Source organism: Notechis scutatus, chromosome 1 (genome assembly GCF_049901735.1).
Source record: "Notechis scutatus isolate UNSWTSFEM ecotype Mainland chromosome 1, rNotScu1.2, whole genome shotgun sequence".
NCBI lineage: Eukaryota > Metazoa > Chordata > Lepidosauria > Squamata > Elapidae > Notechis > Notechis scutatus.
In genome coordinates, this window is record NC_142009.1 from 339,995,341 (window position 1) to 340,011,256 (window position 15,916).

General features: G+C 39.8%; 1 long non-coding RNA gene across 1 annotated transcript; it reads right to left on the reverse strand.

The window, feature by feature from the left end:
• Positions 1–12,061: 12,061 nt before the first annotated feature.
• Positions 12,062–15,832, reverse strand: LOC148133619 (uncharacterized). Its single transcript, XR_015746992.1, has 2 exons — positions 13,914–15,832; positions 12,062–12,486 (listed from the first exon to the last, which is right to left on the reverse strand). It is a non-coding gene; the product is annotated as an uncharacterized LOC148133619 (long non-coding RNA).
• Between the last annotated feature and the right edge of the window lie 84 nt (positions 15,833–15,916).

Genomic DNA, 15,916 nt, shown 5'->3' on the forward strand with positions numbered 1-15,916 from the left:
AAGGAATCAGCCTACTCAAGAATATATGTTGTTTTGGAGGGGATAAGGGCACAATTGGAATATATTGTATATCTTTTAGTTGTTATAGAAGAAGAAACATAAGAAAAAGGTGGGGGTGCACTGTAATATTTGTATTTTTTCCTTTTTTTGTATTTAGATTTAAATGTATTATTTTTGTATTATTTGTATTCAAAATAAAAAATATTATTTAAAAAAACAGGAATAGGCATGCATAGAATGGAGAAGCCTATTGTTTGCAAGCCTTCTCACTGGTGACTGCTATTACTATTAAAGTAAAGGAAGTTCAGTTTCCATCCATTATTCCTTTAAAACTGAAGAAGGCGAGGTTCAACCTTGAAATAAGAAGAAATTTTCTGACAGTGAGAGTAATCAGCCAATGGAACAGCTTGCCTTCAGAAGCTGTGGGAGCTTCATCATTGGAAACTTTTTAGAAGAGACTGGACTGACATCTGTCAGAAATGGTTGGGGAGGGTTGGACGACGACCCTTCCAACTCTGTTGACCTGTTAAATGACATATTTAGAAACACTGTGATCCTCCATGGTGTACTTGCTGTGAATTTCCCTTTTTGTCCCAGGCAGACCATTTTATAAAAGGGAGATCAGCTTGCCGTACAATAAACACTTCTGCCTTTTGAAATTAAAAGGTGAGCAAAATGTCATTTGCCATTTATGGATGTATTTCTCCAGTGTTTCTTGCTTAATGCATATCTGTACTAAATATACCAAAGAGATAAAAGAAAAGATACATTGGAGACTTCCGATGGCAAGGCAAGGACGAACAGACATGCAGAAGCCCATCTGTGGTTTCAGTTAATCTCTTTTTACGGTTGGCGCGATGATTTGAGGGTGCACGAGTCCCGGAGAGATTCGTGCCGGCATGGGGGAGACTCGAGTTGCAGTGTGGGGAAGGCAACCCCCCTGCAGCAAAGAGGAGCCCCCCAGAGCCCAACGAGCAAGAAACACCCCCCTATCAATGGCGGCTCTGAAGTCTGGACTGCCACTGATGTAAAGAAGCGAGTGAGTGACAATTTGTGAGATCATTGGGGAAGAGTGTGGCAGAGAAAATTAGCGGCGGAGAGGAGGATTGGAATGCCATAGACTTTTATAAGGCTGTTACAAGTGTCTGTCTGGAGCCCTAAAAGAAAGCGGCCAAAAAGCGAATGCGAGGCAAGTGAAAGTGAAAGGGCTTGGCAGACAGAAGAGAGAGAGAGGACAATAACGAGTAGAAAGGGAAGTTTACGAGGTTGGGAGACTAGCGGCTGGAAGGTGCCTGGAAGTTGTGGAGGATTTGGACTATCTCATTTGATTTTTATTCTGAAAGACTTTATTAAAGCAGAGACGGGAAGAAGATCAGAGCTGACAGAACAGAGACAGTGTGGCGCCACAGGCGATACTTAGAAACGCTGAAGCTATCGTAACAATATAACTGATATAAACCACTTAACAGCCCTTTTTTGATTGAGTTCTTATGTTCTTCGATGCGTGCACTTATTCTTCTGTTAGTTTGTCCAATGTATGTGGTGGGGCAGGCGGTGCACGCATCGAAGAACATAAGAACTCAATCAAAAAAGAAGAACCAACCTCTTCCCTGGTCCAACACCTCAAAGCCACAGGACATGAGATTGACTTTAAAAATACCAGAACTATCGCCAAAACCGAACACTTCAACAACAGAATAATCAGAGAAGCCATAGAGATAGAAAAACGCCCACACAGCATGAATAAAAGAGATGACACCTCCCGCCTACCAGCCATTTGGAAACCCGCCCTCATGAACAGACGAGTACCTAACATGAAGAATGACACCAGACCCACACCCATGAGGGCCACACAAGATGCCACCACCACACTTCCACATAAAAAGCAGACTCACACCCACACAGAGATGAGACACGACCATGGACCAGAAGCCGCACTGCAGCTGCATCACTACCCACTTCAAACCCCTCCGAGCCATACATGAAGCGAACTGATCCCCACCATGAAGATGCGGCACGACCACGAACTCGAAGCCAAACAGCAAGATCACAGCTCACCAGCTCAAATCCCCCAGCAACTAAGACTAACCTGAGCACAACCAAGCCCCCACCTGAACAGGACACACCTCCAGCCAATCAGAACACAGCCAACCCCCCAACCAATCAGAACACAGCCAAACCCCCAACCAATGAGAACACACCCCCACCCAATCAGAACACAGCCAAGCCCCCACCCAATCAAGTCACACCCCCACTAGCAGTTAAAAGGAAGAAGCAGCTGCAAGCTCACATCACTCTGAGAAGCACAGAGCAGAAGACACATGCCTGAAGATGATGAATGAGACTTCATCGAAACATTGCCTAGATACTTCCAATCTTACGCGGGAGAAAACCCGAATAACCAAAGATCCACATACAAATACCCGCGAGAACCTCAGAAAACAAATATTGCACTTCTACGGAAGGAAACCCACCATCTGACCAGGACTTATGAAAAACTTGAAGTCCAAAGAGCTTCCATTTTATGTGACCTCGCATTCCTATGCAACTGCCGAGATCAAAATTTAATTCCCACAAGCTTCCAATTGAAATTCCACACCAACACAGCAGCCACCAAACGCATCCTAAAAAGAACAGAATTGGCCCTAATTAGAAATGAACTTCACACAAAAAGATTTCTCCTAGACCAAATCAACAAAGATCTCCTCACACTTCACCTCAGACTCAGCAACAAGATTCACCCCTTACTTTGGGACAAATCCAAACAACTCGCTGTCTGGAGAGCCGAAACACAAACCACCCTCAAGACAGACACACACACCAACAAACTCAGAAAACTACAACAACGCCAGAAACCAACTCCTCCCCCCCTCACAGCCACAAATGAAACAAACAGTGCACAACATCTCAGACAAGATCCTCACCGAAGCCGAAACCAAGGTCCTTTCAAAAGGATTCAATTTTGCTGTCGCTCCCAAACACATCCCCACAGAAACCATCATATGCGGAGTTGAAACCAGCCTGGCCAAAACCAACCCTGATGATGCTAATAGAATCAGACTCGAAATCACCAACATCCTCTGCACTAGCAAACCACCCAAAAGCAACTTATCCAAAGAAGAACAAACTGCACTACTTAACCTGAAAGAAGACACCAGCATAATAATCCTACCAGCAGACAAGGGCAACGCGACAGTGGTTATGAACACATCTGACTACCAAACCAAGTTAACCAACCTACTCCAAGACCCCACATACAAACCCCTAAAGACAGACCCCACCACCTACCTAGAAAAAACCACCAGATCCAAAATAAAAGCCTCCCCCATCAGTGAAGAAATCCAGCAAAGAATCATACCCAGAGAGAAATCATCCAGATGCCCTAAGCTTTATGGTCTCCCCAAGATACACAAAGAAGGAACCCCACTTAGACCAATAGTCAGCTCCATAGGCTCACCTCTACAAAACCTAGCCAAATTTCTCGCCAAACAACTACAGCCCTATGCAGAATCCATCAACTCACATGTATGAAACTCATTCCAATTCATCGAGATCATAAAGAAACAAAACTTACAACCCAGCGACCTACTAGTGAGCTTCGATGTCATATCCCTCTTCACCCAAGTGCCAATAAAAGAAGCCTTGACAGCCATCCAAAACAAATACAACCCCCCCAAGCACATCCTAGATCTGACCAACCACTGCCTATCCAATACATACTTCACCTACAATGGACAAAAATACAAACAAATAGAAGGAGCACCCATGGGATCACCCCTCTCACCTGTCATCGCAAACCTCTACATGGAACACTTTGAAACACAAGCTCTAGAAAAATATGATCACAAACCCAAACTCTGGCTCAGATACGTAAATGACACCTCCATAATCTGGCCACATGGGAAAGAAAAACTGAACAACTTCCTCACACACCTCAACAGCCTACACCCCAAAATACAATTCCCCATGGAAACAGAAGCTAACAATCAGCTTCCCTTCCTAGATGTCTTGGTATACAAAAAAACCCAATGGCTCCCTAGGACACACCATCTACCAGAAGAAAACACATACAAACCACTATCTACACGCACTCTCACACCACCACCCAGCACAGATCAATTCCGTAGCCGAGACACTCATCTCCAGAACAAAATGCTTAGCCGATGAACAACACCTAAAAACCGAACTACACACTCTCACCAACGTACTAACAGCCAATGGATTCCAAAGAAAGAAGATTACCCACCTAATCCAAAAAGAAACCCCAACCAAAATCCAAGACAGAGAACAAGAGAATGGCAAAGCCCTCCTCCCATATATAAAAGGCACTACAGACAAAATCAGCAAGATCCTCCAAAAACACAACATTAAAACAGCATTCTGCACAAACAGAAAAATATCCACCATCCTAAGAAACCCTAAAGACAAAATCGAGTTAGAAAACCAAGGAGTATACGAAATCCCTTGCACCGCCTGCCCCACCACATACATTGGACAAACTAACAGAAGAATAAGTGCACGCATCGAAGAACATAAGAACTCAATCAAAAAAGAAGAACCAACCTCTTCCCTGGTCCAACACCTCAAAGCCACAGGACATGAGATTGACTTTAAAAGTACCAGAACTATCGCCAACACCGAACACTTCAACAACAGAATAATCAGAGAAGCCATAGAGATAGAAAAACGCCCACACAGCATGAATAAAAGAGATGACACCTCCCGCTTACCAGCCATTTGGAAACCCGCCCTCATGAACAGACGAGTACCTAACATGAAGAATGACACCAGACCCACACCCATGAGGGCCACACAAGATGCCACCACCACACTTCCACATAAAAAGCAGACTCACACCCACACAGAAGATGAGACACGACCATGGACCAGAAGCCGCACTGCAGCTGCATCACTACCCACTTCAAACCCCTCTGAGCCATACATGAAGCGAACTGATCCCCACCATGAAGATGCGGCACGACCACGAACTCGAAGCCAAACAGCAAGATCACAGCTCACCAGCTCAAATCCCCCAGCAACTAAGACTAACCTGAGCACAACCAAGCCCCCACCTGAACAGGACACACCTCCAGCCAATCAGAACACGGCCAACCCCCAACCAATCAGAACACAGCCAAACCCCAACCAATGAGAACACACCCCCACCCAATCAGAACACAGCCAAGCCCCCACCCAATCAAGTCACACCCCCACTAGCAGTTAAAAGGAAGAAGCAGCTGCAAGCTCACATCACTCTGAGAAGCACAGAGCAGAAGACACAAGCCTGAAGATGATGAATGAGACTTTATCGAAACGTTGCCTAGATACTTCCAATCTTACGCGGGAGAAAACCCGAATAACCAAAGATCCACATATATCAAGAAGTTATGTATAAAGGCAGAGCATAGACCTTACAAAATTATCTTTGATTGAGAATTTGGATTTAAAATAATGCAGTGATAATATTTTTATATATAAGTACTTATACTCCAGTAACCAATTAAGAGCACAGCTATCCAGCAGGTAGATAGATTAAGTAATTAGATACTGGTCAATCCTAATACAGAGATTCTATCACTGAATATTAATTTGGGATAATATAATTAATATAGTACAACAACAGAAACAAATCTTAAAAGAAATGACTTCCACAACTACTACAGCTCTGAAAACTGGAAGAAAGGTCAACCCAACGTTAACAACTATTTCGGCAACAGCTTCGCCCATGGCACAAAAAACCATAGAAGAAACATTACCAGTGGAGAAACAAGCTAACGTCTCGAATGCCAACATCCAATCAATTTTGCCGACTTTACAGGAATCGATGACGAAGCTGTAAGAAACAATGATGAAAAACCATAACGAGACGAGAGCAGATATCAATGAACTAAAAGAGGAGATGGGGAAATTAAAAGCAGAAATGAAAGCGGATATCTCCAAAGTAGAGGACAAAGTTGGATTATTACAGCAGGCCTTGGAGAAAAATGAAGCAACAATAAAAGAGGTAGAGAAAAGGACTGAACGAACCGAAAGGAAATTAGAAAGGGTAGATGAAGAATTAAAGAATGTGAGTAAAGAAATGGAGGACTCACTGGTCTACCTAGAGGTGGACAAGGCTGCTACATACTTGAGATTCCAAAATGTAGTGGAATCCAAAGAAGAAGACCTGGAACAACTAATGGCGGGAATACTGGCTGGACTATTGGAAAAGGATAAAGATGACATCTTAAGGGAGTTTGATGAAGTTTACAGGATTAGCACTAATTATGCAAGATGCCACAAATGCCCAAGAGAAGTCCAAATATGATTTGCGAGAAGGAGTGTCCGGGATATTATATATGGGATGTCAAGAGATGAAACAATCACATATAAAGGTAAAGAAGTCTTGATTCTCAAACAAATACCAAGAAGAGTAAGAGAACAAAGACGAGACTACAAGTTCTTAGCAGCTTACCTAAATCAGAAAAGAATCGTATTTAAATGGCTAATCCCAGAGGAGATGTTAGTTTTTTGGAACGAAAGGAAAATTAAAATAGACTCCATGGAAAAGGCCCAGGAATTTTATGAGCGATTGGTAGGTCTGGAAGACCAGAGCAGTAAGGAGGAACTGGAAACAAACTCCCAGGAAGATCAAGGCTATCATAAGAACAGAGATGGAACTTTAGGAAATCAAGGAAATACTCATCTACATCAGGAGAGAGAAGAAAGTAGGACACATCTTCAGGCACAAGGAGAGACCAGAGCCATTACAAGACAAAGAGGGAAACAGAATTAATTAAATGGAAGAAGAAAATAAACTACTATCAATTAATATAAATGGTTTAAACTCGACGATAAAAAGGAAAAGGATAATAGCTAAACTAATCAAACAAAATGGTGATATAATATGCCTACAAGAAACTCATAAAAAGAAAACAGATGAAAAATACCTAGAATGTCTGAAATTAGGGAAGCTATTTACCGCACCAGCAGATATGGGGAAAAAGAAAGGCATTGCAGTATATGATAAAGAGGATTTGAAAGCAGATTTAATATGGTCGGATTCTGAGGGAAGAACTCTGGTTTTGCAGATCTGGATTAATGCCATCCCAATTCTCTTAATGGTAATCTATGCCCCGAACAGAGATCAAAAAGAGTTTTTTAAGCATCTTTATGGAAAAATAGTAGGATTGGGAAAAAGAAATATTTGTATCATAGGAGACTTTAATTCTATTGTTGATTATCAAAAAGACCACAGTAATGGGGTGAAGAACAAAGGGGGGGAAAGAGAGCTTCCCAAGATATGTATGGAAATGATGAAGGAGTTAAATTTGATTGATATATGGAGAAATTACATCCCCAGAAAAAACAATTTACATTCTATTCAAATCCTCATCAAATATGGACATGAATTGATATGGCATGGATGAATGGGGAAATAGCAACTGAGATAAAAGGGATTGAAATTTTACCTAACGAATGGGCAGATCACAATCCAATTCAAATAATATGGAATGGTAGGGAAAAACCCAAGAAAAGATGGACGTTAAATACTCAGTTAATAAGAGAAAAAGTATACACCAACAAACTCAAGGAGGAATTAAATTATTTCTTAAAGGAAAATGATAACAGAGCAACTATGAAACAAAACATTTGGGATACAATGAAGGCAGTAATAAGAGGTATAACAATCTCTTATAACGCCAAGAGGAATAAGGAAAAATACGCCCAGCAAAACAAATTACAACAAAAAATTAAGGAATTAGAAACTCAATTACAGAGTACCCCAAAGGATTCAAAATTGCAAAATCAGATAATAATAACTAAACATAAATTGAATTTAATTGAACAAGAGAGAATGATTATAAATTTGAATACAACTAGACAAACTTATTTTGAGCGTGGTAATAAGCCAGGGAGATGGCTATCATATAGACTAAAAAAAGGAAAGAAAAGAGATTGATATACCAGCTAATAAATGGAAAGGGGGATATACAACAGGAGACAGAACAGAAAAAAGAAATTGCCCATAAGTATTTTGAAGAGCTATATAAAAAGGAAGAAGTTAACAAAGATAGAATAAGAAACTATTTAGATGAAGTGAAGGATAAAGCAATTGGGGAAGAAATGGAAGAATTATTAAACAAAGACATTACTTGGTTTGAATTGAAATCAGCAATAGAGAAGCAGAAAAACAATAAATCCCCAGGACCAGAGGGGATTCCAAGGGAGCTGTACAAGGCAATAGCAGAACAAATAGGACCTCTTATGGTGGAAGTTTTTAATGACGTTTTATTGGCAGCCAGGATGCCGGACTCATGGAGGGGGGCATTGATTTCGCTGATCCCGAAGGAGGATTCGGATCCCTGATATATACATAATTATAGGCCGATTTCACTGTTAAATACTAATTACAAAATATTCACTTCTATTATAGCAAGTAGACTAAAAAGAATGTTAAATGAGCATATATATGAAGATCAAAATAGATTTCTCCCGACCAGGAACAACTTAAGAATAGTACTAGATGTCTTAGAATTTTACGAAGTTCACCCCGAAAAACAAATTGCACTTATGTTTTTCGATGCAGAGAAGGCCTTTGATAATTTAAATTGGCAATTTTTAATCTAAAAAATTTATAATATGAATTTAGGCACCAAATTTGAAAATATTATAACAACCATTTATGATGCAGAACAGCCTAATATTATAATAAACAGGGAATATACCCGCGCAATAAAAATAGAAAAAGGAGTCAGACAGGGCTGCCCACTCTCACCCCTGCTCTTCATATTATCATTAGAAGCATTACTAATGCGAATTAGACAGAACCCAGACATAAAAGAATTAAAGGTTAAGAAGGAAGAATATAAGTTGCAAGCGTTTGCGGATGATATGATTTTTTTCATTGAGGAACCAATAGAAAGAGGACAAAAATTGATGAATGAATTAGAACAATTGGGAGCAGTAGCAGGACTTAAAATTAATAGGAAGAAAACAAAATTAATGACTAAAAATTTAACAGAAAAACAGAAAATAGAACTAGAAGAAGTTATGGGAATACAAGTGATAAAGTTAAATACTTAGGAATATGACAGCACATTGTAAGACAAGGAAAATAATTATGATAAATTGATGCAACAGGTAAAGAAGGATTTAGAAACATGGGGCAAGCTGCAACTTTCATTATTAGGCAGGATTGCTGCTATTAAAATGAATATTCTTCCAAAATTTCTATATATATTTCAGACGATCCCAATCAAAGTACACAATTTTTTTTTGAAGAACTTAATAAAATAACTGTAAAATTTATCTGGCAAGGGAAAAAACCTAAAATAAATTTAAAGGCAATGCAGGATATGAAGAGCAGGGGAGGGCTGGCACTTCCAAATTGGGAGTTGTATTATAGTGCAGCCTCTTTAGCATGGTTGAAGGAATGGGTGAATTTAACCAATAAGAGAATATTATTCTTAGAAGGCCATGACTTGCAGAGGGGGTGGCATGCTTTTTTATGGAATGTAGGGAAAACTAGCCAGAAATATTTTCACAGACACCTAATCAGAGACTCATTATTAACTAATTGGAAGAAAATACGGAAAAAACACTATTTAAAAATACCAATTTGGATTTCAACAATGGAGGTGATGATTCACCCAAATAATCTGAATATGACTAAAATGATTAAATATAAGGACCAATTGGATACACAAGGAAATTTGAAATCGTGGCAAGAACTTCAAGAGCGGGGACTAAAAATTGATCAGTGGCCATATCTTCAAATTCAAAGTAGATATAAACAGGACAAGAAAGAATTTGGAATTAACAATAAACTCCAGCAACTAGATAAAATTTTATTAGGATCAGGCAAAAAAAAAATAACAAAATTTTATAATTACTTATTAGAAGTAGAATTAGAAGAAGAAATTGTAAAAGGGAACATGATAGCCTGGAGTAGGAATATAGGACGTAGCATCACCATAACAGAATGGGAAAAGGTCTGGGGTAGAAATAATAAAATTACAAAATCGGTAGCATACAAAGAAAACGCCTATAAAATGTTTTATAGATGGCACATTCCTCCTTCGAGATTAGCGAAGATGCACCCCAATATGAGTCCAAATTGCTGGAAATGCAAAAAAAAATAAAAAAAAAAAAATAGGGAACTTTTTTCCATATGTGGTGGTCCTGTATAGAAGCTCAAAAATATTGGCAGAAAATTAGAAATTGGCTGGAAGAAATGACAAGAGAACAGATCGAATTCAAACCAGAGTCCTTTCTGTTAGGGATCTTTGATAAACAAATATCAAAAAAGTGAAATATATAATAATACACATTTTGACAGCGGCCAGATTGGCTTTTGCACAATGTTGGAAGCAACCTCATGTTCCATCAGAGGAGATGATCATTCAAAAAATTTCAAGTTGTGCAGAAATGGACAAATTAACTTTGGCATTAAAAAATAAAGACACTTCAAAATACTACAACAGCTGGAACTGCTGGTACAAATGGATAGACCAAAGATAGACTTCACACTAAAAGGCAAAAGAGGATAGGATAAATCCATAGTAGTGATACACAGATATATGTAAGGATTAGGTGTGTGTATATGGCATAAAATAAGGATAAAAAGAGGTCTTACAAACTGTTGAAGATGAGAATGTTCTTAATTGTTTTCTATTTTTTTTCTTTCTATTATCTTCTCCCTTTCTTCTTTTTCTCTTTTCATTTATGTTCTTAAGTTGCTCCATTTGCACCAGTGGAATTCCAGCCTCAGGAGATACAAGCCAGGAATCATGTGAGGCTCAAAGACAGGCAGCAACAGAACAACTGGAGTAATCACGGCCTCCAAATCATTGGCAAAGACATTCATTGAGGCTCCTTACCAAATACGGATCTTCTGGTCTTTGCAACATCTAGTTGCAAACTTATTTAAGAGGCAGCTTTGACCCAAGTTTCTTTGTTGTAAACAACCATCTGATTTCTTGTGTCTGGTATGTCATTTCCTTTGATTCGTGTAAGAAGCCTAAAACTCTGGGCCCTGGTAAACCTTGTTTGGCTCTCTGAAATTTGGATTGAATCTTGGCTATTCTTCTACAGGCTCCCGTGGGAAGCAAAACGACTCAGGGAAGCCTTAGCTTCAGAATCTCTGACTTTGCTTTTCTACTGTTGATCTGCTCAGCCTTGAGTACGTTAGTTACCATAAGCAGGGTAGGTATGCAAGTGCTACAAAACCAACACAATATGTTGATGTGATGAAATAGTTAAAAAATCCCCAAGTGACCATTGAACTCACTGAATGACTTTGAATCAATTCCTTTCCTTTAACTCAACTGATTTCACAGAATTGTTTTAAGAATAAATCCGGGATAAAGTGTATTTCCTAGGGCTTCTTAGTAGAAAAGCATGCTATATATGAAAAAGCCAGGCACCCACCCAATGCTTTTTGACCAATTCTACATGTGAAAATGAGAAAACATGTCATGGGAATAGCTGATCAGATAATACCCATAAGGGAAACAAAGCGTTGTCCCGCCTCCTGCCAACATAACAGTTTGAAAACATGCAAATGTGAGTAGATAAATAGGCACTATTTCTGTACAAAGGAAACAGCATTCTGTGTGCTTTTGTGCCATACTGGCCGTAGGACCGTGGAAGTGTCTTCGTTCTGCTAAGAAATGTAAATGAGCTGAGTCGGATTTGATTGGACAGGGGAAACCTTTACCTTTATTTTTACCTATGCACCATTTCACTTTCTAAAACTGTTTCTGCCCAGGGCATTGTTGGAAGTAATGTATGTGTGCAATTAGTGATTTGCTTTTTAGTGTGCTAGTATCCCATTCATTTTACAATTTAATTAGAGCAGAGATCTAGTGTGACCAAAAAATAAATCAATGAGACTTTGCCACTTGCCCTGTTGGATATCTCTGGAGAAAAGCAAAAAAAAATTCAAAGTGGTGTGGAGATTATTCAGATAGCTCAAAATAAAGTTGTCATCTGTAGCCAAATTCAGGCTTTAGATTCTTTGGTGTCCCTAAAGATGGTATAGCCTTCCGAAGTGGCTTAAATCAAAACAGAGTTAACATTTCATTTGATTTGTTTGTTTTTAATTGACATTCTCCCCAAATTTTCCACTTAAAGCATCTAAAGAAAGAAGCCATTTCTGAAGATCTTGACAAGACAATGGAAGGTGCCATTTACACCTTCTGCAAATGCATTGATTGGCCTAGGAATGTATGCAAATCATGTTTCTCCATGCTGTAAGCATTCTGATGAGAAACCTAGAAGGCACCAATGCCTGTAATGTGTCAAGTCTAAATCATATTCTCAGCTCCAGAGTCCCTAAAAGTCCAATGTAGCTGCCTTTGAATCAGCAATAATTTCACTTTAATGGACCAACACTTCCATCCTATGGCTGCCTTTCTTCCTGCAAACAGGAGCTGTGCCTTGTGTCTCATCTGTCTTCACAAGTTTGACAGTGATGTTGCTTTGCTTAAATTTTCCAGAAATCTGTAAAAGATCAAATCAAAGGTCAGCTGAACAAAACAACACAATCCTTGATTTAAGTTTGCTTCACAATTTGTCTGTTGTGTGGAGGCATCCATGCCATGTTTGATCAAAAGCTTATATACAATAGAGTACAACCATAAGGCAGGCTTAATTATAGGATTGGGGCCAGTTTGGTTTAATGTTTAAGGCACCAGGTTAGAAACTGGGAGATTGTGAGTTCTAATTCTGCCTTGGACACAAAGCCAGCTGGGTGACCTTGAGCCAGTCCCATTCTCTCAGCCCTAAGAGGCAGACAAGGATAAACTACTTCTGAAACCTTATCAAGTAAACTATGGATTACAAAGAAGGGGAGATTAACTCTGCAAACATATTTAACTCCAATGTAGGGTCACTGCTGAACAATTTGGGTACTGACTCCTGTCCCTAATAAAGAAATACAATGGTAGGTTTGCAGTGTACTATTTCAGTCAATTAGGATACAATATTCAATAGTCTGTGGGGATGATCAAATTCACAATTATTTTTGCAAGCTTTTGAAGCTAAAATGTTTCATTATTTAATTATTATTTACTTGACTATAATTGGAAAAGGGATGTGAAATGTATTAATTGCTACAACTCAACAACCTGAATACAATGCAACAAACCACACAAACTATAACTAGGGATGTACAAGCTCCAGGCCATAATATATAATTTACATTATACTGTTATTACCAAATGTGAGTTTGGTGGCAAATTGTATATGTGTATTCAGATAGCTTCTGACATCAAGGCCTGCTTCCTTAAACCCAGTAGGGCTAAAGGCAGCCCACTTTTCCTTTTCTAGCACACCAGAGGGCATATAGTCTTTTTAATTGGCAGGGGGCAGGAGGAGAAAAATTGCCAAAAATGGATCCAAAGTCTCCTTTATCCCCTCAGCGGTCTCCGGTGGAGTGACTCCCGCTTGGAGGCTCCAAGAAAGGACGAAAAGGGTTTTCAGTGTCTGGATTTTCAGAACTCTTTCAGTTTCAGTTTCAGTTTCAGAGTGGTCTGTGTCTGGAATACTCTACCTGACTCTGTGGTTTCTTCCCCAAACCCCAAAAAGTTTAACCTTAGACTGTCTACTATTGACCTCACCCCATTCCTGAGAGGTCTGTAGGGGGCGTGCATAAGCGCACCAACCTGCCTATCGACCCTGTCCTATTGTTTCTTTTATTTTTCTTTTATTTTTCTTATATGTATCCATTTCATGCATTCATAACTATGTTTATATTTATACCTGTTATCTCATAATCGCTTGACAAAATAAATAAATAAAAATAAATAAAATAAATAAATCTAGATAGGTTTTCAATACCAGTACAAGAGAACAAAGATACAAACATCTAAATAAAAGCTCTCATCCAAACCCTCCCTTTCTCCACCCACGGCCAACGCAGTTCTTACTCATCAGCCACTTGGAGTTTCAGTTTTTGCTTTGTAGCCTCCAGCATGGTCTGGTGAAGCCGGGTAACCAGTTCAATCACGTGGTCACTAATAAGGAGGAAGTCCCCTTTGATGTCCGCTATGGAAGGCTATAAGAGAACAGCAGTCACATGTGTTGGAGATACTCGTCATCTTTCCAGAAGGTAGGCTTAAGATACAGAAGGATCTTGACAGACTTGAACATTGGGCGCTATCTAACAGAATGAAATCCAATGGTGAAAAATGTAGGGTTCCACATTTAGGCAAGAGTAGCCAAATGCACAGGTGCAGTATATGTGGTACCTCGCTCAATACTAATAACTGTGAGAGGGATCTTGGAGTCCTAGTGGACCATCGCTTAAATATGAGCCAGCAGTGTGCTGCAGCTGCCAAAAAAGCCAACACAGTTCTAGGCTGCATAAACAGGAATAGAATCAAGATCACGGCAAGTGTTAATACCACTTTATAAGGCCACACTTGGAATACTGTATCTGGTTTTGGTCGCCTCAATGTAAAAAAAGATGTTGAGACTCTAGAAAGAGTGCAGAGAGCAGCAACAAAGATGATTAGGGGACTGGAGGCTAAAACATATAAAGAACCGTTGCTGGAATTGGGTATGTCTAGTTTAATGAAAAGTTTAATGAAAAGAAAGACTAGGGGTGATGTGATAGCGGTGTTCCAATATCTGAGGGGCTGCCACAAAGAAGAGGGAGTCAACCTATTTTCCAAAGCACCTGAAGGCAGGACAAGAAGTAATGGGTGGAAACCAATCAAGGAGTGACGCAACCTAGAACTAAGGAGAAATTTCCTGACAGAACGATTAACCAGTGGAACAACTTGCCTCCAGAAGTTGTGAATGCTCCAACACTGGAGATTTGGAAGAAGAGATTGGACAACCATTGGACAACCCTAACCCTAACCCAGAACTGGTCAGAACCTGCTGAATACCACCTCTGAATGCTCCAGCACTGGAAGTTTTTAGCTAGAGATTGGACAGCCATTTGTCTGGAATGGTCTAGGGTTTCCTGCCTGAGGAGGGGGTTGGACTAGAAGGCCTCCGAGGTCCCTTCCAACTCTGTTATTCTGTTCTGACCGAATACCCAGGTTTATTATTTATTATTATTTCCCCTGACGTATAAGTTTTCGAATTAAGATTTCTTGATCAATTCAGCTCACTTTGTTGATTTCCTGAAAAATCTGAACAAAACTCTCCTACTCAGCCTTACTTCACTTCCTTTGATCATTTAGGGTTTTTTTTTTTTTAGGACAACAGCTCATTCACAAAGGAACTACACAGGTAGTCCTTGACTTATGGCCACCACCGAGCACAACATTTATGTTGCTAGGCAAGACAGTTGTTAAGTGAGTTTTGCCCCATTTTACAATGTTTCTTGCCACAGCTGTTAAGTGAGACACTGCGCTTGTTTAGTTCATAACACGGTTGTTAAGTGAATCTGGCTGGCCCATTGACTTTGCTTGACAGACAGTCTCAAAGGGGGATCACATGGCCCTGGGACCCTGCAACATACCAGTTGCCATGCATCTGAATTTTGATCACGTGACCTTGCAGATGCTGCAACAGTTGTAAGTGTGAAAAATGGTCATAAGTCACCTTTTTCAGTGCTGTTGTAATTTCGAATGGCCACTAAATGAACTGTTGTAAGTCGAAGATTACCTGTAGTCTAGACAACGTTGGGAAAAAGGGGCGAGGGGCATATGGATAAAGACTAGGAATGATACAGACTGCAAGGCTCACAAACGAGATGAGACCAGTATACAAACAAGCAGAAGTAGTTAGACGGAGGAGATGATCCACAACTTTTAATGACAAATAGCTTCATTGGCTTCATTTCAGAACTTGACTGTCCTGGCGCTGCGAAGATACAGTTCTGGGCCTGTGTACAAACCACAACAAGATCTGCTTCTCAGGTTTAATTATATATGCTAAAATTACTCCTTCTACTTAAACTAGGCAACATGCAATC